Source organism: Mustela erminea, chromosome 17, assembly GCF_009829155.1.
Source record: "Mustela erminea isolate mMusErm1 chromosome 17, mMusErm1.Pri, whole genome shotgun sequence".
NCBI lineage: Eukaryota > Metazoa > Chordata > Mammalia > Carnivora > Mustelidae > Mustela > Mustela erminea.
Window position 1 is genome coordinate 17220909 of NC_045630.1, and position 25837 is coordinate 17246745.

The 25837-nt window shown below is 42.8% G+C and overlaps 1 protein-coding gene and 1 pseudogene across 11 annotated transcripts in view; one reads left to right on the forward strand and one right to left on the reverse strand.

Moving 5' to 3' along the window:
- CACNA1E (calcium voltage-gated channel subunit alpha1 E) overlaps window positions 1–25837 on the forward strand; it is a 492344-nt gene that overhangs the window by 65071 nt on the left and 401436 nt on the right. For 10 of the 11 annotated variants that reach the window (XM_032317766.1, XM_032317765.1, XM_032317775.1 and 7 more), the window contains exon 2: window positions 12909–13083. The exons of the other annotated variant lie outside the window; for it this stretch is intronic. The gene's annotated coding sequence lies outside the window, so the exon portion shown is untranslated. The remainder of the gene's footprint in view (window positions 1–12908; window positions 13084–25837) is intronic. 11 annotated transcript variants of the gene reach the window in all.
- LOC116576822 lies at window positions 10066–10180 on the reverse strand (annotated as a pseudogene).

The window sequence follows — 25837 nt, forward strand, 5'->3', positions numbered from 1 at the left end:
CTTTAATTTGTTGAAACTTACTCTGTGGTCTAACATTAATGATCTATCCTGGTGTTGTTTCATGTGTACTTGAAAAGAATGTGTATTATGTTGTTTTGGGATGGATTATTCTATACATGTCTGTGAAGTCCACCTTGTCTAACGTGATGTTCACAGAGACTGTTTGACACTTATGAATTTTCTGGCTGAATAATATATACTTTTATATAATTGAGTTAAAGTTTCCTACTATTACTTTAATACTGTCAATTTTTCTCTTTATATCTGTTAATATTTGCTTTATGTGTTCACATGCTCCAGTGTTGGGTGTATAGATATTTATAATTGTTATATCCTCTTCTTGTGTTGATCCCTTTATCATTATGTAGTGCCCTTCATCTCGTGTAATAGTCTTTGCTTTAAAGTCTGTTTTGTGTAAGTATTGCCATACCAGCATTTCTCCCATTTCTGTTTGCGTGAGCTATCTTATTCTGTCCTGTCACTTTCAGTCTGTATGTGTCCTCGGGTGTGAACTGAGTCTCTTGTAGGCAGAAAATAGATGGGTCCTGGTTTTTTGTTGTTGTTGTGGTGGTGGTTTTTTGTTTGTTTGTTTGTTTGTTTTTTGTCCGTTCAGCCATCCTATGTCTTTTGATTGAAGCATTGAGACCATTTATATTTAGAGTAATTACTGGTAGATATGCAGTGATTGCCATTTTGTTGTTTCCTGGTTGTTTTTTGTAGTTCTTTTCCTTTCTTTTTCTCTTGCTCTCTTTCCTCATAATTGATGATTTTCATTAATGTTATGCTTGATTTATTTCTCTTTATTGTTTTGTGTCTCTACTGTAGGTGTTTTATTTGTGGTTACCATAAGGTTTGTATATAACATCTAAGTATGTAGCGGTCTTTATTAAGTTGATGATTTAAAGTTTGAACACATTATAAAAGAACTTATATTCATATCTTCTGCCCATTTCTTGACTGAATTATTTGTTTTTTGGGTATTGAGTTTGATAAGTTCTTTACAGATCTTGGCTACTAGCCTTTTATCTGACATGTCATTTGCAAATATCTTCTCCTATTCCATAGGTTGCCTTTTAGTTTTGTTGACTATTTGCTTTGCTGTGCAGAAGCTCTTTATCTGGATGAACGGGAGGGTATTATGCTGAGCAAAATAAGCCAGTTAGAGAAAGATGGTTTCAGATATGTGTGGAATATAAGAATCAGGACAGAGCGCTCTAGGGAAGGGGAGGGAAGACAGAATGGGAAATCATCAGAGAGGGAGAAAAACCATGAGAAACTCTTAACTCAAGGAAATAAACAGTGTTGCTGAAGGGGAGGTGGGTGGTGGGATGGGGTAATTAGTTGGTGGCATTAAGAAGGGCACAGGATGTGATGAGCACTGGGTGTTATATGTAGCTGATAAATTATTGAACACTACATCTGAAACTAAAGATGTACTATAAGTTGGCTAATTGAATTTAAATAAAAAAAGGACTTCTGTTTTATACCCCCACTATACACATACACACACACACACACACACACACACATACATATATATGTATATATACATATATATAGGTCATTGTATTTTATTTTATTTTTTTATTTTTTATTTTTTTATTTTTATTTTTATTTTTTTTAAAGATTTTATTTATTTATTTGACACAGAGAGATCACAAGTAGGCAGAGAGGCAGGCAGAGAGAGAGGAGGAAGCAGACTCCCCGCTGAGCAGAGAGCCCGATGTGGGACTCGATCCCAGGACCCTGAGATCATGACCTGAGCCGAAGGCAGCGGCTTAACCCACTGAGCCACCCAGGCGCCCAGGTCATTGTATTTTAAATCTTTTTATTTTGTGGGTCCCCTTAACTGCTTTTTGAAATAATTGATTTTCATACTAGCTTTATAAGAAATTTCTCTATTACCTAAAGTGTATATTTGTCTTTACTCATGAAATTTTTACCTGTCATTATTTTCTTCTAATTATAACTTTTTCTTTACCACTTTTCTTTACCACTACCAAAAGAAGTCTCCTTTATATTTCCTGTAAGGTCAGTTTAGTGATGATGAATTCGTTTAACTTTTGTTTGGGAAAATCTTCATCTCTTCTTCAGTTGACAATGACAGCCTTATCAGGTAGTGTATTCTTGGTTGTAGGTTTTCTTTTTAGCACATTGAATATATCATGCTACTTTCTTCTGGCCTGCAAAGTTTCTGCTAAAAAAAATCAGCTGATAGTCTTATTTTTTTTAATTGTAGTTTACTACTTGCTTTTCTCTTGATGCTTTAAAAATTGTCTTTATCTTTATTTAATCATTGACATTTTAATTATTATGTGTTGTAGTGTGGACCTTCTTGGGTTCATATTGTTTGGAACTTTCTGTACTTCCTGAACCTGGATTATTGTTTTTCTTCCCCTTGGTTAGGGAGGTTTTCAGCTGTTGTTTTTTTTTCAGTTAATTTTCTTTCTTTCTTTCTTTCTTTCTTTCTTTCTTTCTTTCTTTCTTTCTTTCTTTCTTTCTCTCTCTCTCTCTCTCTCCCTCTCTCTCCCTCTCTCTCCCTTCCTTCCTTCCTTTCTTTGTTATTTTCTCTTTTTCCTCCGGGGAACCTATAATTTGGTGTTGTTCAAGAGATCTATCCTCATTTTGTTTTATTCTTATTTCTTTTTGATGTTCAGCTTGGATGCTTCTTATTACCCTGTCTTCCAGATCACTGATCTGTTTCTGCATTGACTTTGATTCTCTTTAGTTTACTTTTCACTTCAGTTTTTGTATCCTTCAACTATGGTTATTTTTCATATATTTTTTAATCTCATTTTTGAAGTTCTCACTACCTTCATCTTCTCTCCAGTCCTTTGAGCATCTTTATGATCATACTTTGTACTCTTTATCATGTAGGTTGGTTATCTCCATTTCATTTAGCTTATTTTCTGAGATTTTGCCTTCTTTCATTTGGAAAATATTCTTCTGTCTTGTTTTTCTTGACTTTCTGTGTTTGTTTCTTTTTATTAGGCAGGACTGCTACTTCTCCCAAACTTAAAGAAATGGTCTTATGTCTGCTCACCCTCTGTGTAGACTGTGTGTGCCTGGTGACATTGGCTGACTGGCTGGAGTTGTGACTGGCATGGGTGGTGGGTCCTGGGGCACTCCATGCTGTGGTTTGTTCTGGTAGGTTGGCTGGAGCTGAAGTGTGCATGGGCTAGGGTAGTCCTGAGACTCTCCTACTAGAGGGTGCCCTAGCAGGGTAGCTGAAGCTGAAGTGGGTACAAGATAGGTATTTTGTTTCACTCCACACAGGGGGTACCCTAATAAGGGCAGCTAGAGCTGAGATGGGGTGTGGTTTGAGGGATCCTTCCACTCTGCACTGGGGCTATCCTAGTAGTTGTCTGGAGTTTAAGTGGTGTGGGCCTGGAGGATCCTGGAATGCTTTGTGCCTCTGTCACTTTGTTAAGCTGGCTGGAGCAATAGGGAGCACTGACCAGGGGCTGCTGTGGGAAGGTAGCTTGGTTGGGTATGGGCTAGGGGTCTGAGGCTCACTGAGGTGGTAGGCTAGGGCACCTGGATCCTATTCCCATCCATGCTATTATGGTAGAGGGGGAAAGTAAGCCATGACTCTTACCATCTCCTCCAACCTGGAGAGAGTTCCAGTAGCTACCCCAACATTTTGTCAAGAGTTCTAGGGCTCATTCCTTTATATTCCAGTTGCCCTTTCATTTTACTTTTATTTTCCCCAAATTTTTATTTAAATTTAAGGTAGTTAATATACAGTGTAGTATTAATTTTAGGTGTAGATTTAGTGATTCTTCACTTACATACAAAACCCAGGACTCATGACAAGTACCCTCCTTAATACCCATCACCTATTTAACCCATATCCCCACCCACCCCTCCTTCAGTAATCCTGTTTGTTTTCTTTTCTTTTTTTTTTTTTTTAAGATTTTATTTATTTATTTGACAGAGAGAGATCACAAGTAGGCAGAGAGGCAGGCAGAGAGAGGAGGAAGCAGGCTCCCTGCTGAGCAGAGCGCCCGATGTGGGACTCGATCTCAGGACCCTGAAATCATGACCTGAGCCAAAGGCAGCGGCTTAACCCACTGAGCCACCCAGGCGCCCTCCTGTTTGTTTTCTATAGTTAAGAGTCTGTTTCTGGATTTGCCTCTCTCTTTTCTCCCCTCTATGTTCATCTGTTTTGTTTCTTAAATTCAAACCACACCATTTTTTCCTGTGCCCTGGGGCAAGTGAATCTTCTCAGAGTCTCTTAGCGTTGCAGTTTGCAGTGTCTAGGGTGAAGATTTCCTCCAATATGGGTTTTCTGTCTCTTTTGCCATTCTCTTTGTAGTCTGTCTTTTGTTGTGAAGAAGCTATTCAGTCATCCCTCCATTCTTTTTCAAGAGAAACTATTCTATAAATCGGTGTAGATTTGGTGTGTCTATGGAAAAGGTGAGTTCAGCTTTTACCTATGTCACCGTCTTGGCTCAGAAGTCCCTATTTTCTTTTTTCATTCATCTGTTGATGGACACTTAGGTTATTTCCATGTCTTGGCTATTGTAAATAATGCTTCAGTGAACATGGAGGTGTGGATACCTTTTCAAGCAATCATTTCATTTCTTTGAGATAAATACCCAGTAGTATTGCTGGATCATATGGTAGTTCTATTTTTAATATTTTGAGGATGCTCCATACTGTTTTCCACAGTGGCTGCAGCAATTTATACTCCCACCAACATCGTACCAGGGTTCCGCTTTCTCCATGTGCTTGCCATTTCTTGTCGTCTTTCTAGGATAGCCATTCTAACGGTGTGAGATGATAGCTTATCGTGATTTTGATTTGCATTTCCCTAATGGTTAATGAGGTTGAACACCTTTTCATGTACCTTTTGGCCATTTTGTGTATGTTCTTTGGAAAAATAACTATTTGGATCCTCTGCTCATTTTTTAGTTAGTTTTTGTTTTCCTTTTGAGTTGTAGGATTTTTTTTTGTATTATTTCTGATATTAACCCTTCATCAGATACATGATTTAAAAGTATTTTCTCCTATTCAGTAGGTTGCCTTTTCATTTTGTGGGTGGTTTTCTTTGTTCTGCAGAAGCTTTTTAATGTGATGTGGTCTCACTTGTTTATTTCTGCCTTGCTGCCTCCCCTGTGAATGTTGATTCTAGTATCTCTATACCAGGTATAAATGATAGAGTAGGGGTGGAGGTGGGGAGAGAAAGGAAATAAAGGGAATAAATGGAGCACCTGGGAGTGCTTAGAATTAGGAAAGTATATCTGTGGTAAAGTGCCCTTAGAGAACTACAACCCTGGGTGTGAGCCTGACCACCATCTTAACGCTTCCTTGTTTAAGATTTAAAACAGTCTATGGGGAGATATTCTCTTTTTTAGGATTATCATTCTGATTTTATTACAGAGCTCTGTTGGGAAATTAATTTTTCATTTTAGGAACTTGCTAGAACATATCTGTGGCAGAAACTGTAAGTACTCAACAAGCTCATTTCCTTTTCTTCCTGGGCGTATAGCTTGACTACCTTTCTCTGTCTCCCTTTTCCTTTGCAGTTAGGTTTGGCTGTACAATAGAGCCCTGGCCAGTGGAGTATTGGCAAAAGTGATGTCTGGCACTTCTAAGGCTGGTCCGTTAAACTTCCTACATCATCATCCAAGCTTTCTCTCTTCTTTGCCTGTTGCTGGATGCCCGAGATCTAGTCTAGAGCGGCACTATCCAATAGAACTTTCATGATGATGAAATATTCTAAACCTCTTCTGTCCAATATAGCAGCCATGTACTCACTGAGCCCTTCATATACAGCTAGCAGAACTGGGGAACTGAATTTTTAATTTCGTTTAATTTTAATTAATATAAATAACCACAAATGGTCAGCAGCTATCATACTGGATCGCAGAGCCTTCGACAGAAGGAGTCTGGTCCCTGAGTGGCTGGATGGAGCAGAATTCTTGGCCTGCCTACACTGCATGGTGAAATGCATGAGAAGTATATACTTACTGTGTTAAAACACTATAATGTAATACCTGTTCCAGAAAAGGAGGGACACCTGCTGATTCACCTACACTAAAAATTCATGTGGCATGCATTTTCAGCTGGGCAGCAATATGGCTGGACAAACCCAATATCTCATATCAAACCCAGTCATCTAGTGTAATTCCTAAATAGGCAATCTAATTTACCGCCCTTAAGCGGTAAATTTTTGCCCCCAGTTTTGCCCCCCACCCTATTTTCTTGGAGAGCAGTAGTGAACAGGAGGCCATGACACAGGTGCCACCCCCTTTTCCTACTGGGGTAGAAGAAACTGCTCAGCACTCTGGTTTCTTCTCCATCCTAGATCACTGTGTAGGCTTGGGGAAGTCACATCGTTTCTCTTGTTATTGCCTTCATCACCTATAAAATTGTGATTTCTGGATTTTTTTTTTAATGGTTCTTTCATATACATGCTCCATGATCTCTTATGCACCCTCTGTGTTTTGTTTTTTTTTTTTTTGAAGGGGTGACTGCCTCTACCATTGCTCTTGGTCTAAGTCCCTCTAGGCCCTTCCAAGTTCTGTGCCTCTGACTTCATGCCTTCATGTCTTTCCTCTGTATCACTGATTATGCCCACACCCGTTTTAATACTGCTGCCCCATACCTCATTCACCTTCAGCCTCTTCAGGCTCATTCCCATCCAGACCTCTCTGGTGAGATGGCTTTTAGGAATATCCCTATAAAACCCTTCTGTTCAGTTTCAGAAGAGTGGGCTCTGGGGACAGATGAATCTCCCCGTCTGGGTGCTTAATCCTGTCACATGGCATTTCTCTCCCCATTTATATATTCTAGACTTTTATCTCCTTCACTCCTAGAATGTCAGGGGAATTAAAAGTTTGTAAATTGCCTTGAATTCCTTGGGGATAACGAGCAAGTGTAAAGAATAAAAGTCATTTTATGGAAAGCTGTTGAAAAATAGGCAGTGAATTGATTCACAGGCTCCCCCATTGGGCTATGATTATGAGTGTCTCAGATGAAATATCACATTTCAGTACGACAGGTGATGCCTGTGTTGGGCTGCTAATTGTAATAAAAAGCTTAATTTGCACGTCTATTTCTCATTCCAGTGGGTTGAGGAGAGGGGGTGGCAAGGATGGGGCTATTCAGGGAGTCTTTATAAGCTTGTCCGTGAGTTGGTGATGGAAAGCGATTGTTCCAGCATTGTACAGTCAAAGCTTGACTGCTTGGTGCCACTAGTTTCCCAGCTATTGTGTTTCTCAGTAACACCATCGCTTTTCCTGTCTCCTAAGGCATACATTTTGCATCGATCATTTACTCACCTGCTTCTTCCTTTTATTCTCCTTCTGTCTCCATCTCCCTCCCTTCCTTTCTCTTTCTCTCCATCCTTCTCTCCTTTGCTCATCCCCTCCCTTCTTTTCTTCCCTTCCTTTCGTTCGCCATCATTCCTTAGTAATCGTGGTTGTCTGTTTTATTGAAGAGACTGAGCATAAGGTGGTGAATGAGATAAATATGTTCCCTGCCCTTGTATAATTGCAGACTATTATGGTTGACAAACAATGATACAAGGAATTTTATTTTATTTTTTTAAAGATTTTATTTATTTATTCGACAGAGATTGCAAGTAGGCAGAGAGGCAGGCAGAGAGAGGGGGAGAGGCAGGCTCCCCTCTGAGCAGAGAGCCCAATGCGGGGCTCGATCCCAGGACCCTGGGATCATGACCTGAGTCGAAGGCAGAGGCTTTAACCGACTGAGCCACCCAGGCTCCCCGATACAAGGACTTTTAACAAAGAGCTGTTTATTTGTTCATTCAACAAGTAATGAAAGAGAGCCTACTATGAGCCAGGCACTGTTCTACAGACTTGGGATACATCAGTGAACAACAAAGCCCAGACTTCTCTGAGATTGTAAAGCAGGTGACTGTGATTTACCTAAAGGGTCCAGAGGGGTGAACAGGGATGCTTTGTTTGGCCCGGTAGGGTGAGAAGAAATTAGGTCAGCCAAAAGGGTCAGGGAAAGTGGTCAGCTGGCTGCTGGAGGGAGCAGCTGGTGAGGAGGAAGGAACGAAGTTTACTCACTGAAGCTGGTGCATATGGTGTGTGGGTCCAGAACGGCAAAAATGAGTCCTGAGAGCCAGGCAGGAACCAATCCCTAGGGGACATCTAAGCTACAGCAGTGATTTCAGAGTTCATTCATGGCATTTAAAGATCACATTTAAAGGGGAGTAAGGACAGTTTGGATCAGAACTGTCCAATAGAACTTTCTGGGATGGTGGAAATTCTGCTCTGGCCGATATGGTAGCAACTAGTCACAATAACTAAGCATGCTTAAAATTGTGGACTATGTGACTGAGGAACTGAGTTTTAAATTTTATTATTTTAGTTTATGTAAGTTTAAATGGCTCCATGTGGCTAGAAGCTACCTTACTGGATAGTGCGTATCAGAACTGTTTGTTCACATCATATCCAGAATTATAATCACATGTTTTCTGCATCGCACCCCAGTGTGGACTTCTGCTCCTTTGAAGCTTTTCCCAACCACGGAGGCCTGCGGTACCAATCCAATCTCCCAGCTGCCTGGGCAGCAACTTTCTACAAGTTTTTATGAGTCCCCCTTCCTCCTCACTGACTCTTCACACTCTCAGAGTAGGACTGTCTTTGTTTTTATCCTCTGGCAGGCCACACAGCCTCTGTTCATGGAGTAATTTTTATTTCGGGGTTGACTCCTGTTTTCCTCTGTGGGCTCATGATGGGTGAAAAGCGCGAGAATGCAGACGCCAGCTTGGCCTGCGTGCTACCCCACTGGGTCTGCGTGGTCAGCCTCTAGAGGGCGCATGGGGGGCATCTGCCCAAGAAGCCAGCCTGCCTGGCCTCTAAGAGCCCTGCCAGAATCTCTCACCTGTCCACCCCTGGGGCCCTTCCGTGCTGTGAACCAAGTGAGGCAGAGGGCTTCTCGGGTTCTCCTTGTTGTCACATGGAAGAATGTTTGGGTTGCACTTCTGAAAGTCTTGTGGGGACAGAAGCTTGCTTTCCATCCTTGTATTTCCTCTCGACAGTCAAGTAGTTTTCCCACTGAGGTTTACAGTTTAAAACTGATTGGGAAGGGTCTTCTTTTTTTATTTAAGAAAAAATTTTTTATTAACATATAATGTATGATTAGCCCCAGGGGTACAGGTCTGTAAATCGCCAGGTTTACACACTTCACAGCACTCACCATTACACATACCCTCCCCAGTGTCCATAACCCCACCACCTTCTCCCTCCCTCCCAAACCCCCCAGCAACTCTCAGTTTGTTTTGTGAGATTAAGAGTCTCTTATGGTTTGTCTCCCTCCCGATCCCATCTTGCTTCATTTATTCTTTTCCTACCCCCAAACCCCCCACATTGCATCTCCACTTCCTCATATCAGGGAGACCATATGATAGTTGTCTTTCTCCGATTGACTTCTTTTGCTCAGCATAATACCCTCTAGTTCCATCCACATCGTAAATTGACAGTTTTTTGGTCAGTACTCATGACTTAGTTAAAAATGTTTTTCCTCTTTGTTTTTTTTTTTTTAATTAAAATAAACTGAAGACCTATATCTAGCAGATGCTGCAGTTCTACTTCTATTTAAAAGGGGAAATATACTGTGGAAAGAACCAAGATGCCCTTCAACGGACGAATGGATAAGGAAGATGTGCTCCATATACACTATGGAGTATTATGCCTCCATCAGAAAGGATGAATACACAACTTTTGTAGCAACATGGACCGGACTGGAAGAGATTATGCTGAGTGAAATAAGTCAAGCAGAGAGAGTCAATTATCATATGGTTTCACTTATTTGTGGAGCATAACAAATAACACGGAGGACAAGGAGAGATGGAGAGGAGAAGGGAGTTGGGAGAAATTGGAAGGGGAGGTGAACCATGAGAGACTATGGACTCTGAAAAACAATCTGAGGGGTTTGAAGTGGCAGGGGTGGGAGGTCGGGGTACCAGGTGGTGGGTATTAGAGAGGGCACAGATTGCATGGAGCACTGGGTGTGGTGAAAAAATAATGAATACTGTTATGCTGAAAATTAAAAAAAAAGGGGGGAAATATATACCTACCTTACCTTCATTTAGATCAGTCAAGTATTTTACATGTCATCCTTGAGCAGGGGATGCAAGGCTGACACGTAAATCTCTGTATCGTTCCAATTTTAGTATATGTGCTGCTGAAGCGAGCACTCAATCAAGTATTTTAGACTTGTTCCATCTTTACATATGAGCTTGTTTGGTGTACATTTATATATTAATCTTTTAGTGGTTGCTCTAAACATCTCAACACATAAGCTTGGTTTATTAGAGTTTATCATGAATTAGGACTTTTAACACTTCTCAGATAATGAAAGTATTTAAAAACTTAAACTTCATTTATTCCCCTTTGACTTTTGTGTTTTTGTTAAGCATTTTATCTTTATATATATTTAAAATCCTATGACAATTTTTATATAGTGGATATTTATTCATATTTATGCCACTTTTTTTAAAAAAATGGTGGTGTTTTCAGGTTCTCTCTCTTTTTTTAATTTAATTGCTTTTCAGTGAAGCAGAATTCATTGTTTATGCACCACACCTAGTGCTCCATGCAATACGTGCCGTCCATAATACCCACCACCAGGCTCCCCCAACCTCCCACCCCCCACCCCTTCAAAGGGTCTTATTTCCATGCTTATGTTTTGAGCTCAGCTTGAAGCATGAAAGGAAATATTCTTATGTTCTCAATCAATTTGGGGACTTTTCTCAATTCCCTCAGTCATCAGAACCAAAATGTGCGAAGCTCTCGTTTGAGTTCTCTCACGTGACTAGCCTAGGGCTGCGTCTCCTCTCTCTGGAAGTACAGATAGCGTTGCCCCATTTTCAGAGTACACAGAAGACGGGACATGGTAATTTTAGTGACGGAATGGGGATTTTTGTCCTGGCAGAGTCTTGGTTCTCACAGGGGAAATTTATTTTCATAAAATAACAATGGTCTCAAATATCATTTAGGGAGTGTTTCTGTTTTCTCAGTGAGCCTTTGTTGTCACCTGTGGAGATGGGGCCTCATTACCACAGGAGGATTTCCTCCTATCCTCAAGGCCTTTCTGACTATCGGAACATACTTCACTGGGCTGAAGTAAAATCCGCTCATGGTGGCTTTCACTTCTGGATTTTGGCTTTTCCCAGGGGGCCTGATAAGCCCAGTCTTACATCCCTCCTTCACCTGAACACCCCTGGGTATTTGATGATAGGCCAGTCTTCCCTTGTCCAGTAGATTCCCAGAGTTCCTTTATTGATGATAAGGTGATTGAGGATGAGGTGTCAAGCCCCATGGTCATCTCGAAGGACAGTCTTTACTTTCTCCTCAGAGGGGAGCACCCAGAATAAAGGAAGTCAGCTTTAGGCAGAGATGTGGAGAATGCGTGACCTGGGCAGAAAGGGCATGAAGTCTTGACCAAGTGTGTATCCCAGAGAGGTCCACAGTAGTGGTCCTGCCTATATAGTGAGGGGGTCTTACTCTTTGTCCCGTGTCCTCGGATAGACTCAGCTGTGAGAGGACATGGCCCTCGTTTGCATCAGTGCCGTCTGGCGCAGTGTCTCATCCAGAGTGGGCACTTGGCGAGTATTTGCTGTCGGGCTGTGGGGGCCGATGTGAGTGCTGCTTCAGAGCAGAGGGCGCCCAGGGAGAGAATGGAATGAGACGGGATGCATGTAGGACCCAAGAGGCACTTAAGTGAGGACACAGAGCTTATGATTAATTCAAACAATAAATGAAGAGGCAGTGGAAGGACCTGAAGGAAGAGACTGAAGTGGTCGCAGCCACATGAAAGATGATGTTAGACGAGGCAGACTCTGTGTTGGGATGGGAATGGTGCGAAGCAGAAGGCTTGTTGTTTTCCGTTTCCCCAGGAGACTTTCTTTCTTGAGGCCTCTCCCTCCACATAAATGACAGCCGCTCCTCACAGTGGCTCCTGGAGACAGGGCATGGCTGTTATGCTCATAGTTAATGTTCATTGTTCAGATGAGCAAAGGGCCCAGGGGACTTACTTCCACTTCCCAAGGGAACAGGATCCGTGATGGGCCCAGGGCACCTGCTGTCACTGACCTCACCATGGGGAATGGCCGCAGTGAATTCAGTGATGGCCAGAAATGAGAGGTTAGGAAACTGGTGGAATTTGAGAGAGCTTTTAAAAGAAGACGTGCTGTTCATGGTGTTTGTTGATGTCACTTTGGTTCGGTTCAGTAGATATTCATTGAGTCTCTACATGTCCTTCCTGCTGGGAAGAATAGAGTCATGGGCTGGGCAGAGAAGGAATATGGGCATGTAGGTCAGGACAGCTGCCCATCGACAGGAAAGTGGGTTGAATTTATGAGGCGGGGAGGGACACCAAGGACTGTTAACAAGGGTCAAAGTGGGTATTGAAAGCCATACCCGTATGTATAATAAGAGACTTGAACTGTAGTGTCTGTGACCTACAGGTGAGTCTGTTCGGCTGCCAACTCAGGGCTGGGCCCGAGAGCCCAAGTGCTTGTGGAGGTCACAGAGATGGACAAGAAATGGTCGGCCACATGCAGTTACAATCTAGCAGGGAAAGTAAATCAGACGGACATATAATTATATAATATGTAGAATATAAATATATATTCTCTATATATTTATATATACATACATAAATATGTAGAATATAAATATATAAATATATAGAATATAAATATATATTTTACTATGCTGTGATTACAAAGGAAGGATATATTGCTTCCTACTGGAAGAGAAGCTAGAGGCTCTATGAAGAGGAGACAATTTGACAAGCTCTTTGACCCTCAAACTGCCCCTGCCCTTACTTTCCCGTTTCTATATTTACCACCCTGCTGGTCAAGCCAAAAATCTAGAGGCGTCATTACTGATACTTCTCTTTTTCCTCTCCCTGATGTCCAGTTTGTCACTCGGTTCTGGAGCATCTGTCTCCAGCAAAGAGCTTGATTCCATCGGTTTCACTCCTTCTTCGCTGCTACCATTGACGCCATGGACACAACCGCCTGTTGCTGGGACTGTTGAAAGCATTTTCTACACATCTTCCTATCCTGTGAACAGTTTTTGCAGCATCCAAAAGGTAATTTAAAATCCTGCCACTCCTCTGCTCAAAAAACCTCTGTGGCTTCTCATATTAGTCAGTGAAACAACCTTAGGCATTTCCCCCTACCTCCCCCCAACCTCACCCCGTTTTTGCTTTATTGACATCAATGCTCAGCCTTTACTGTCTACTCCTGCAGTGGGGAGGGACAGCCTCTTCTTCCACTGCTGCTTCTTGGTCAGTTTCTCTTTGTGCTCGTTCAGCTGGCAACACCTGGCATGTGTCGTCTTGGGCTGCAGATCCAAGGGCTTGTTACTTCTTACCCTTGTATAATTTCTTGAGGTTCCCTTTCTGAGTCTGGTTAATGGCGGTGAGATTATGAGCAATGGATTTGCAAACAACTTGGAGAGCTTGGAAGCTACCTGGCTTGTCACAGCTGGGACAGCTCCGTCTTCAGGTCTCCCAGCTGTTTAAGCAGTGCCCCCTCCATGGCCACGCGCTTCTTGCTGTGAAGGTCTTGAGCTTTAATCTTGGCCATGCCTGCAAAAGCTGCTGCTACCTGCTCCTTGACAAAGAGGAAGATCTTTAGGTATTTCAAACAAGGAATATTAATACAAGATTGTGTTGCATACATACAGAGGATGGGAGGCAACCGGAGCATGAAAACACCGCCACCTCAAGGTTAGAGACTCCCAATCCCCCGAACTCAGAAGCTGCTCGATCATGACGGGTTCACCTGGTGGGAGCTGTGCTCTCCGAGGAAGGGGCTGTCTGGCGGGAAGCTGCAAGGACAAAAGAGATGCCACCATTGCATAAAGTGGCAACTAGAGCCAAGAAGGGAGAAATACTCTGGCCTCTCTCTTCTTCCTGTCTCCTAGTCTTCCATTGTCAAGGGATCCTGGGAAATGCTGAAGGGTAGAAACAGATTGACAACCAGTTGGTGAAGACTGGCATACTCCCAGCTCTCTGCCATTTCCTACAGGGCCTCACGTGATCAGCTCCTGGCCACCTGGCCACTCTTGCCTTGTACCGACCTTCCTTCCTCCTAGCAGCCTGCTCTGTGGTTTCCCTCCTTTTCCTGGAGTATCCCAGGCTCTTCCTTCCCCACTTCTTTGGACAGTGGGCTCTCTTTCCCGAATAGGCATCCCTTGGCTACTTTCATGGCTGGCTCCTTCTTTGCATCCTTTAGTCTTAGCTCAAATGGCACCTTCCCAGGGGGACTTCCGTGCCCCCCCCCAAATATGGTACCTCCCCTTGCCTTACTGATGACTGTTCTGTGATGTCTCCTTGGCATTTCATTGTGGCACTCACCATAATCAAGACTGACTGACTTGTTAGTTCTTTATTATTTGTCTTTCTCACTTCATTCAGGTCTCTGCTCAAATATCATCTCCCCAGGAAGGCCCTTAAGGCCACCCACGCTAAGGAGTGCCCCTTTCCCATCATGTTCTATTTCATCACACAACTTTGTTGTTGTTGTTGTTGTTATTATTATTAGTATATAGGTAGTCATTACTTGGCAAACATACTACCCACCCCCCCACCACACACACACACACACATAGTTCTTCCCCACTAGATTCTAAATTCTCGGAAAGCTTGTTGACCTTGTTCATTTGAAAAGAAAGCTCCATGAAGGCAGGGGCTTTATGTGTCCCATTCAGCTGATTGAATGTTGTGAACATCCCCTGCACTTAGAACGATGCCACATACCTTGCACACTCAGTGAACACCTGTGGCATGAATGCATAAACAGTGTTGAAGTTGAGTAGAATCTCAAAAAGCTGTGTTGGAAGAGCAGAGAGAAGATTCTCCAACGATGGAAACACATCGTTGTGTGTTTTATTAATAAAAGCAGAGATATTGGAAAGTGTATGCTCTGGGGAAGATGAGAACTTTGGTTTGTTGAAATGTGAAGACCGTGATGGGTGTTAAGTCAGGAGACCAAATCATGGAAGACCTTAAAGGCTATGTTAATGAGTTCATTAAGTTAGGAAATACGGAACCCTGGAAGGAATTGGAGCAGGGTTGTGAAATACACAGACTGTGCTTGAAAGATGCATTGGAAGTGTCTAAAGCTTTACTTTACTTTAACACCAGTGATAATTTTGTGGCTATTGTAGAGTCACAGTTGGTTCAGACAGAGGGATGCCATGAGCAAAGACTAGTGAACCTAAGAGGCATTCTGGTCTGGTTAATTGGTTGGATCATTTATTCATCAAGGATCAGAGTACCCGGTAATAGCCAGGTTCTGCTGTGCAAGGAAACAGACATTTAAATATAAAACAGTATTAATGTAAATGTAAAAACAGGATCCGGTCCCTTGGGCTCACCCTCTGATAAGGAAAGTAAACCTGTAAACAGGTCATTACAAGGCAGTGTAAGATGAGCTCTGTGTCCCAGGGGCTGGGGCAGAGCAGGGGGAGCAGCCGGCTCTTCCTGGGACAGTCAGGAAGGCTGCTCACACGCCTGGAAGGCGAGCAGGCAAGGGCCCGTGAACACAGGGGTCAAGGGAATGAAAGCAGAGGGACAGTAAGAGATCTGTTGGCTTCTTTTTACTCTCTCATGGCCTGGTGGAGGGACATTCATTCAGTCAAGGGAGAAAAGGAAAAGTCCAGGGTTTTCCTGAGAAAAACAAATTCTGCATTACATTACACCAAAGTTTTGAATTTTCCCACATGACTGAATGTTTCTGGAAACAAATTTTTAATGAATTCAAAATCTTCAATCATATGAATTTACCATTTAAACTGTGTTCCACAGCTGGGATTCCAATTTTTTAATTATGAACAATGCTGAGATTAAAATATTCATTCATGAAACAAAACAAAACAAAACAGAGGGGCCCTGTAAAATGCAGAGGGGTTCAAGAGCATGGCTGTCTGGGTAGTAGGGAGCAGCAGCTCTCTGGGCAGAGTGACTGGCGTTAGGAGGGTGGGCAGAGCACTGTGGATTGGAGATGATGAAATGTGGGGTTCAGAAAGCTAGGAGGGGCTGGTAATGAAGACCTTATTTCACCACGGTAAGACAAGGAGTTTGAAGACAAGGTCTGTTTCCTACTACTCCTTGACTTCTGCTTGCAACAGAAATGCTCTTTGTGGCCCTGACATACTCAGTTTACACCATTCATGTTCATTTTTTTCTAAAAATATTAGTAAGTTTCTACTATGTGTCCCACACTGTTCTATGCATTGAAGATATGGTGGTGAATAAGGTAAACAAGCTGCCCTTTCATAGTTTAAAGGCTAATGAGGAGGATGCGTACGTGTGTGTGTGTGTATGTATGTACATACTGTGTGCATTTATTTCTTGCCAAGTCGTGATTAATTTTCTGAAAACATTTGGATATTTATATATACATTTTTTTTTTTTGCCAAATTGCTGATTAGTTCTAGGAAAAATAAAACTTGTCTAAGGACATAAAACACGATGAGAGGGAATGTTTAGATTGTGGCAGGTCTTTCTGTTTTGTGGAAATGATATGAGAGAAAAAGATCTGAAGTGAGGAACAAGCCATGTGAATATCATGGGGAAGCGTGATTCAGGGAAAGAAAACAGCAAATGCAAAGGCCCTGAGGTGAGAGATGTTCCAGGAAGAGCAAGGAGGACAGTGCAGGTGGAGTGAAGTTAATAAAGGAAGAGGGATAGAAGTGGGGGAAACAAGTAGGGACAAATCATGGTGGGCTTGCAGGTGACACACAAGGTTATAGATTTTATTCTAAATGTGATGAGAATTCATTAGAAGGCTTTGAGCAATTCGTTGTAAAAGAATCATGCTAATCGTTTGTGAAAAATGGCCTCTAGTGGGGCAGGGGTGGAAGCCAAGGGATGAGTTGGGAGGCTGTTCTAGTAGTATAAGTGAGAGATGGTGGTGACTTGGTGCAGTAAGTGGTGATGCTGTTGGCAAAAAATGGTTAGATTCTAAATATATTTTGAGGATGGAGCCAGTAAATTTGCTGATGGATTGAATGTGGGGTGTTGGGGAAAGATAGAAATCAAGGATGATTCCCAGGGTTTTTGACTTGAGTACCTGGACAAATGAACAGTGGTGCCATTTACTGAGATAAGCGACACTGATGGAAAAACAGATTTGTAAGAATGTAGAAGGCAGGGAAGTCAAAAGTTTTAATTTGGAAAAGCCTACTGGACACCCAAGTGGAGAAGCTGTGTGAGCCATTAGATGCACAAGTCAGGAGTTCAGGGACAAAGTCAAAGGTGGAGGTAGACATTTGGGAGTGTCCACATATGGGGGGCAGTTAAATGCAGTTAAATGCGGTCTCTGTGGTCCTGACCATCCTTCCAGGACCAGAATCAGTGCTGCTCTTTCCATGAAGCTTTCCTGGACTGTCCCAGGCCTTTCCTTTGCCTTCCTGTTATTTATTTTAAACTGAAGACTTTTGTTTGGGAAAGCTGTGGCTTTGCCTGTGATTTAGCTCTCTTGAGGCTTCACAGGGCCTTGACTGGGGTGTCTAGAGTGAGAGGTGCTCGTCTTCTATGTCTGTAGGCAGGTGGGCTGTGTTTCCCAAGGTTCTCTGCGGCTGATGTTTGGAAGTATCAGACAGGACCCTGTTCTTGTCATTAGAGCCTAGACCTTCAAGATCAGCAACAAATATTGAAACATCATCATGCAAACCAAAGGTAAAAAGACTCATTATATGATTCTTTTTTTATGAAATATCCAAAATAGGCAAATCCATAGAGACAGAAAGCAGATTAGTGGTTGCCAGGAGCTTGGTGAGGGGGATTGGCAAGAGACTGCTTAATGAGTAGGGTTTCTTTTGAAGTGAGGAAAAGGTTCTGGAACTGGAGAGTGGTGATGGTTACCCAGCACTGTGAATATGCTTAATGCTTTTGAACTGTGTACTTTCAAATGGTGAATTTTATGTGTGTCTATTTTACCACAATGAAAAAAAAATACCAAAAATATATCATTAGGGATGACAGTTTCCACAGACCTTCTCATTCTCTTCTCTTTGTGGCAGCTTCCTCACTTCCACTGGCTCCCTTTGCTTGGGGCAGGGATGGAGGCTGGGGGCTAGGCACTAGGGATGGGAGAGGTTGGATGCTTGTGGCTGGGGCCTGGTACTGACCTGCTTGGAAGGGCAATCTGTTTGTGGGGAGAAGTGGAGGAAGGCGGGGATAGGAGTACAGAGCAGGGTTAATTCACTCCCAACCTACCCAAGATTTAGGTGCGTGTGGGGGTGGGATAAGGGGTGGCCACGGGGAGGCTTGGCGAGCTGTGATGACAACTCATCTGCAGACCACCAGTATGCACTAGGGTAGCTACTGACACTCTTCTTGCTGAGCCCTTGCTTCCAGGGGCATCTGGGAAACTCTGGGGGGACTTGTGTTGCTGGTTGTAAACTCTGACTTTTCCCCAGCCTAGGGAAGGAGTCCAGTAGGGATTGGCTCAGAAAACCCCTTGAGAGAGGCTGGAAAAAGACTTTCCCAGCGATATGATTATCCATCCCCTTACTGGGGTGACCACCCTTTGATTTTCAGGGCAAGGTTCTGTGGGCTGTGCTTTGGGGGTTCCTAAGGACCCATTAGCTTGAAATTACCAAGTAAGATGTAAGATGTTTTTACTTTGGGACATAGTGTTGCCTGTGGTAGACCCCCGAGCAGATGTGTTAACTTGAGAAGGGGAACCTATTAGCTACTGCACTAGCATGGACAGTCGCAGGGGGGCACCAGGGAATTAGGATGGGGAGGGTGGTTGTATTTCTAGAGATAGAGATGGAGGATGAAGATGGAAATACAGAAAAGTCCAGGACATGTGGAGTCCTCAGTGAAAGTAAGCGAAAGGGAATTTGCTGGCTCTTCCTCTGGTACTGGGCCACTTATTTCCAGCATTATTACATTAGGACTCCGGGTGTTTGCAGCCCCAAGTCTATAATGTGGGTGTGACTCTGGAAATAGGAGTTGTCTTAGTCTGCTTTGGCTGCCATGATCAAATGCCTTAGGCTAGGTGGTTTAAACAACATCCATGTATTTCTCACAGTTCTGGAGACTGATGTCCAAGGTGAAGGTGCTACCAGACTTGGTGTCTGGTGAAAGTACTCTTCCTGGCTTGCAAACAGCCATCTTCTTGCCATGGCCTCATCTGGCCGAGAGAGAGAGAGAGAGAGAGAGGAGGAAAGAGCTCTCTGGTGTCTTTTTTTAAAGAGGGCACTAGTCCTATCAGATCAGCACTGCACTTTATGACCTCACCCTCTGAGGCCCCCTTAATTACCTCCTAATGGCCCTGTCTCCAAATGTAGTCACATTGGGGGAATAGGGCTTCATCTTATGAACTGGAAGGTGGCAAATACAGCCTTTCGCAGGACTCATAACCACACAGCTTCAGGAATGCTCTCTGGCAGGATTCAGATGTCTAGAGCTGACACTCAGCGGCCTCGTTTCAGAAACTCAAACTATGAATTGTGAGTTGTGTCCTGACATGTCCTTTATGAGAACCAGCTAAGCTTAGGAATCATTATGTTGATGAAAACTGAACCTGGAGACGCTGCTTCTCAGGGGTTGAGCCACAGGTGAACCAATTTCTCCCTGGTATTCTGAAATACTTTGTAGGGGTTGGGACACATGTGGGGCCAGGGGCCGAAGCAGTTGGTCAGGGACCTGAGCTGTATCTGGAAAATAGAGTGCAGGTAACTCTTGGCTTATAGACTATCTTCAGGCTCTGCTCGAATAATATATGCAAACTGGGTTCATCTCCGGGGTGGAACAGAAAGCTGCTGGAATTGTGCCATAGCCCAGGAATCTGGTCAATGATTCCACGTGTGTGTGTGTGTGTGTGTGTGTGTGTGTGTGTGTAGTGGAGGGACAGATCTGGGCAAAGGGCTGGGTAAATGAAGGAGAGTCCCTTGTTGGCCTCTTGTTGACCCTGGGATGATACGCATAGAATATTATTTTTAAAGATTTTATTTACTCATTTGACAGGCAGAGACCACAAGTAGGCAGAGAGGCAAGCAGAGGGAGAGGGGGAAGCAGGCTCCCCGCTGAGCAGAGAGCCCGATGTGGGGCTCGATCCCAGGATCCCGGGATCATGACTGAGCAGAAGGCAGAGGCTTTAACCCACTGAGCCACCCAGGTGCCCCAAGAATATTATTTTTAAAAGAACTCCATGAAGGTCAGCATGGACAGTGTTAAGGCACAGGCAGTTTGCTGCTTCCATAGTACAATCTCAGTGTCTTTTCATTTGTCATTAAAGCCTTTTAGAATTTCCTCTGACCTTATCTCCCATGTTTCTCCACTGGAAATCTTTCTTCTGCTACTTCACTAAGCCTTACTGACTTCAACCTCCTTACCTCTGAGTGTAAGATTCCTTTTGGCCAAATCCTATTTTCCCATTCTTTCCATTCTTCAAGAACAGCTCAATCCAAGGTGCCTGGGTAGCTCACTTGGTTGGGCATCTGACTCAGGTCATGGTCTTGAGGTTGTGAGACTGAGCCTTGTGTGTGTGTTGGCCATGGAGCCTGCTTGGGATCTCTCTTTCTCTCCCTCTGCCTCTCCCCTCCCTACTCTCTTCCCTCTCTCTCAAAACAACCACCACCACCACAATAACAACAACAACAACACAACAGCAACTGAGTCCTCATCTCCTCCCTGAAAAGCTCCTGGTTCCTCCAGCCCACACGGATCTGTCTCTCTTTAGAAATCTTTTTTTTTTTATAAAAATTTTATTTATTTATTTGACAGAGAGAGATCACAAGTAGGCAGAGAGGCAGGCAGAGAGAGAGGAGGAAGCAGACTCCCCGCTGAGCAGAGAGCCCGATGCGGGACTCGATCCCAGGACCCTGAGATCATGACCTGAGCCGAAGGCAGCGGCTTAACCCACTGAGCTACCCAGGCGCCCCTCTCTTTTTAGAAATCTTAAAAGGTTTAAAATTGCTTTCACTTCTTGGTTAAATCATAACTTTTTCAAAGAGATATTTCAGAGATGTCACCACCATATGCAGACCCAGAGTGGATGAGTGACCAACATCCAGTGAGTGGAAATTTATGCAGTCCTAAAAACCAAGCAGTCAGTGTTCTAAAAGGAAGAAGAGGCTAGGCAAGTAGAAATGTGTGTCATCAGTGATTGGTGATCCCTGCCAAAGGGAGTGCTTTAGGAATAAGAGCATTGCAGTCACTGGAAATAAACACGAAATTGTGGCTCTTGGAGCAAAAGGAGGCTGCCCTTAATTAATGGGTAGCTGGCAAAAAATACAAAACAAAAAATAAAAAACAAAAAACCAGTGCTAACAGAGGCTAAGATGGAGAGCCGACTGAGAAAGCGTGAAGATCGTGTGTGATGGTGGCAATTGTGAAATGTCACGTTTAGCAATGAATAGTAGATGACTGATGTGGAAAATACGGGGCTGGTTCTTTAGAGTAGTAAGGATGGGGTCTGTGAAATGATAAGGGAGATAAATGTGGATCGCTCTATTAGAAGGTACGTCAGTCTGCTCCCCATCTAGATGTTGTTTGTGAGTATGAATGGATTTGCTCTGTGGCGTGCTGGAGCCTTCCACGGCCGCAGGTGGTGTTTACATGTTCCGCTCGCTTTCCTGCTGAAGTGTGGTGTATCTGTTAAATACAGGCTGTGGAGGTAGGCTGTTTGGGTTCAAATTCTGGCTCTGCTGCTTACTAGTTACACGGCATGCTGGGAATGTCCCTGAGCCTCTCTATGCCTCAGTTTTTCTCATCTGTAAAATGGGGTTAATAATAGAGTGTTGTTGTGAAGGATAAAAGAGGTGTAATGCACAGAAGCATTCAGGAACGTTTCGCATGTTGTAAGAGCCAATATGGTGTTAGTTATTATTACCATCGGCTGTCAGTGTCATCACTGATTTTATGCTGTCTTCAAGTCTGTGAGGATGGTACTGATGAAAGGCTAGTGCTCTTTTCTGGTGGGGGAAGTAAGAAATTGGGGGCCAATATATACTCATCTGGTCTCAAAGGCTTTGAAAGCCCTGATATTTCACATATTTGGAAAGACGTTTGCAAGTCTTGGAAAGTGAATACCAAGAACCTCTTCCCAAGTTTGTGGGCTTGAGGCATTGGAGGTGTTGGTGCGACTCCCGGTCTCCATGTGTCACAGGTGGGACTGGAGTCTGCACCTGGGGATGGGAAGAAAGGTGGATATTAGCTGCTGGTCTTCAGATGAGACCCTTAAGGGATGCCACGAAGGTGTGAAGTGTTGGTTTCTCTGGGCCAAAGATAGTTGTTTCAAGTGACTTTCATCTCTGACTACTCCAGGGTATGGTAGGTGTTTGATGAAAGTGTGAGAAGGGTGCTAGGTGTATCCCCAGAGACTTTAGTGCCAGACAGGCCTGGATTCACATCAGGGCTTGACTCCTTATCACTTATGTGACGTTAGGAAGCTACTTAACTCTTTGAGCCTTGGAACACAGGAGGAATACATAAGATAATGTATATGAAGTGTCTGCACATAGTAAGACTGAGGCATATTAATTCCTTTTCACTCAGTTTCCTCATCTGTAGAATGTGGATAGTAAAAAAAAAATTGTGGAACTTCCATAATAATTATAGATAATAGTTATAAATTCATTTATTCAACCTTTTTTTAAAATGTCAACTATATGTCAGGCACTGTCTTAAGAGCTTAGGGCTTATCTGAATAAAATAGACAAAGATTCTTTCCTTTTGTAGTTTGAATTTTACCAAGGGAAGATAGACAATACACTAACAAATGAATAAGACTTCTAGTGTGTTTAAAGATGCTAAGTATATGGAAAGAAGAGAAAAATGAAAGTCGGATAAGGAGGCTTGGAGGTGCTCGGGGTGGCAGCAGTGTGCAGTATTAAATAGGAAGGCCAAGACATGCTTCATTGAGAAAGGGGGTATTTGAGCAAAGACTTCAAGAAGATGCAGAACTGAGTCACAGTGATATTTAGGGGAAAAGCATTCCATGCAGAGAAAGAGCAGTACAAATGCTGTGGGAGTGTGTCTGGCATGTTCCAAGAAGAGCATGGAGGTCAGTGTGGCTAAAGCAGAGTAAGAGGGGGTAGAAGAAGATGAGGTCCAGGGAGTAGGAGGGGAGCCAGACCATGTAGGGCTTTGCTGGCCATTGGGAGGGCTTTGGATTTTACTCTAAATGAAATGAGGGTATATCACAGAATGCCAAGTAGAGAAGAATAATGATATCTGCCTACTTAAGGGAATCACATTGCACACTGGCTACTGTGTCCAAAACTGAGTGCAGAAAGACAAGAGTGGAAACAGAGAGACCAGTTGGAAGGCTCTTGCTGTGTCCCTGAGAGATGATGGTGGCTTGAACCAGAATGGTAGAATGGTAGCAGTGGCAGATGAGAAGCAATTGGATCTCGTATTCTTGATGGTAGAGTCAGTAGGATTCCTTGATGATTGGATATGGGGTATAAAGAAAAAGATAGGAATCAAGGATAATCTGAGCAACTAGGAGGATTCCACCAATTCAGAAGAATATGGAACAGGTTTGGGTGGAGAAAATTAGGAGTTTACTTTTGATCATGTTGACTTGGAGCTGAATATTAAATATCCAAGTGGAAAATTGTGTAGACAGTTGGTTACGTGAGTCAGAGCTTGGGAGAGAAGATCTGGGCTGAGATATAAATTTGGGAATTGACAACGTATAGTGGTAATGATTAAAATCATGAAGCCGAAGGAAGTCACCAAGAGAGTGAGTAGATATAGAAGAGAAGAGTAGCAAGGGCCAGCTCTGGGCCTCAACTGAAAAAAGTTGGGTGGAAGTATAAGAATCATCAAAGCAAGTTGATGGGAAATGATCCGTGAGGTAGAAGGAAAACCAAGAAAGAGTGGTTTAATGGAAGCCAAACTAAGAAAGTATTTCAAGGAGGAAGGAGTGATCAACTGTGTCAAATAATGTGACAGGTCAAGTATATTAGTAACCTATTGTTTAACAAATCATTACAAAACTTAGTAGTTTTGTAATTTTGAGGGCCAGGAATCTGGGAGTGGCTAAGGTGAGTACCTCTGACTTAAGATCCCTTGCAGGGGTGTGGTCAAAATGCCAGCTGGGGCTGCAGTCATCTCAAGCCTTGACTTGGACTGGAGAATCCTACTCCAAATTCTTGCAGTTTTTGGAAGTCCTCAATTCCTCACTGGCTTTGGTCAGATATCTCAGTTGCTCACAATGTGGGCTCTTCACAGGCTTTCTGTGTAGCCTTATGACACTGTAGCAGCTTCTTTTCATGTGATCTGAGAGAAAGAGAGTTCAAGAGAGCACCTGAAAGGGTAGTCACAGTCCTCTATAACCTAATTTTGGAGGTGCTACACCATCAACTCTGGATATTCTTAGAAAGAGACTATAAGAGTGCGTGAATACCAGGAGGTGCGGGTCATTTTGAAGTTGATTATCATGTCAAGTATAACAAGAAGAATTCATCATTGGATTTAGCAATATGGAGGTTATTGTTGACCTTAAGAAATGTTGTGAAAAGAAGTATTTGATGAAAGTTGGTGTAAGAAATACTGGGATGAAGAGTTCTGAGACCATGAAATACACAACTCGTTTGAAGAGTTTTCTACAGAGAGGAGCAAAGAAATGGGGTAATACCTGGTGAATGAAGTGTTTTTTCTGAGATGAGGGAAATAGCACTATGTTTATATATTGATGGAAATAGTCCAATAGAGAGTGAAAAATTGATGATGTATAAGAGTTAGAGAATTAGTAAAGCACTGTCCTTGAGTAGGAGAGATAACTTGTGTTGAGAAGGGTGGATTGACTTTAGATAGAGGCATGCTGGATTCATCTACAGTATTATTTGGGAACATAAACTATGTGGTATGTGGGCAGATATGGTTATGGAAGTCTGCGGAATTACCTTCTGATTGCTCCATTTTTCTCAGTGAAGTGGGAATCAGTGCCATCAGCTGGGCTTGTTAGATGGTATATATTTTTAAAAATCATGTCTTTGATACCTTTGGTAACTTTTTTTTGGATACCTTTAGTAACTTCTATGAAGGTAAGTAACTATGGTTACAGTAAAGGCACCTCCCCCAAGATTCCTTTTGCTTTAAGTCAAAAGGTAGAACTTTTATTCTCATAATTTGTCCAGATGGTGGGGCATCTGCTGTTCATGGTAACTTTGTAATATAACATGGAAACAAAGATCGATTTAACCCAAAATAAACAGTTTATTCCAAGAGACTATAACCCCCCCCCCCAAAAAAAACCCTACAGGTCAAGATCCCTGATAAACGTAGGTGAAAAATTTTCAACAAAATATTAACAAGCCAGATTCAACAATACATTAAAGGGATCGTATACCATGATCAAGTGGGATTTATTCCAGGGCTGCAAGGATATCCATAAATCAATGTGATATACCACATTAACAAAATAAAGGACAAAAAATTATATAATCATATCAATAGATATACAAAAATCATTGACAAAAATTCACCAACCATTTATGATAAAAATTCTCAATGAGGTGGTTTAGAGGGAGTATTCCTCAACATGTTGAAGACCATATATGACAAACCCACAGTTAGCATTATACTTAGTGGTGAAAGCTGAAAATGTTTCTTCTTCTTCTTCTTTTTTTAAAGATTTTATTTATTTATTTATTTGACAGAGAGAGAGAGAGATCACAAATAGGCAGAGAGGCAGGTAGATAGATAGGGGGAAGCAGGCTCCCTGCTGAGCAGAGAGCCCGATGCAGGGCTCGATCCCAGGACGCTGGGATCATGACATGAGCTGAAGGCAGAGGCTTTAACCCGCTGAGCCACCCAGGCGCCCCTGAAAACTTTTCTTCTAAGATTGGAAATAAGACAAGGATATCCT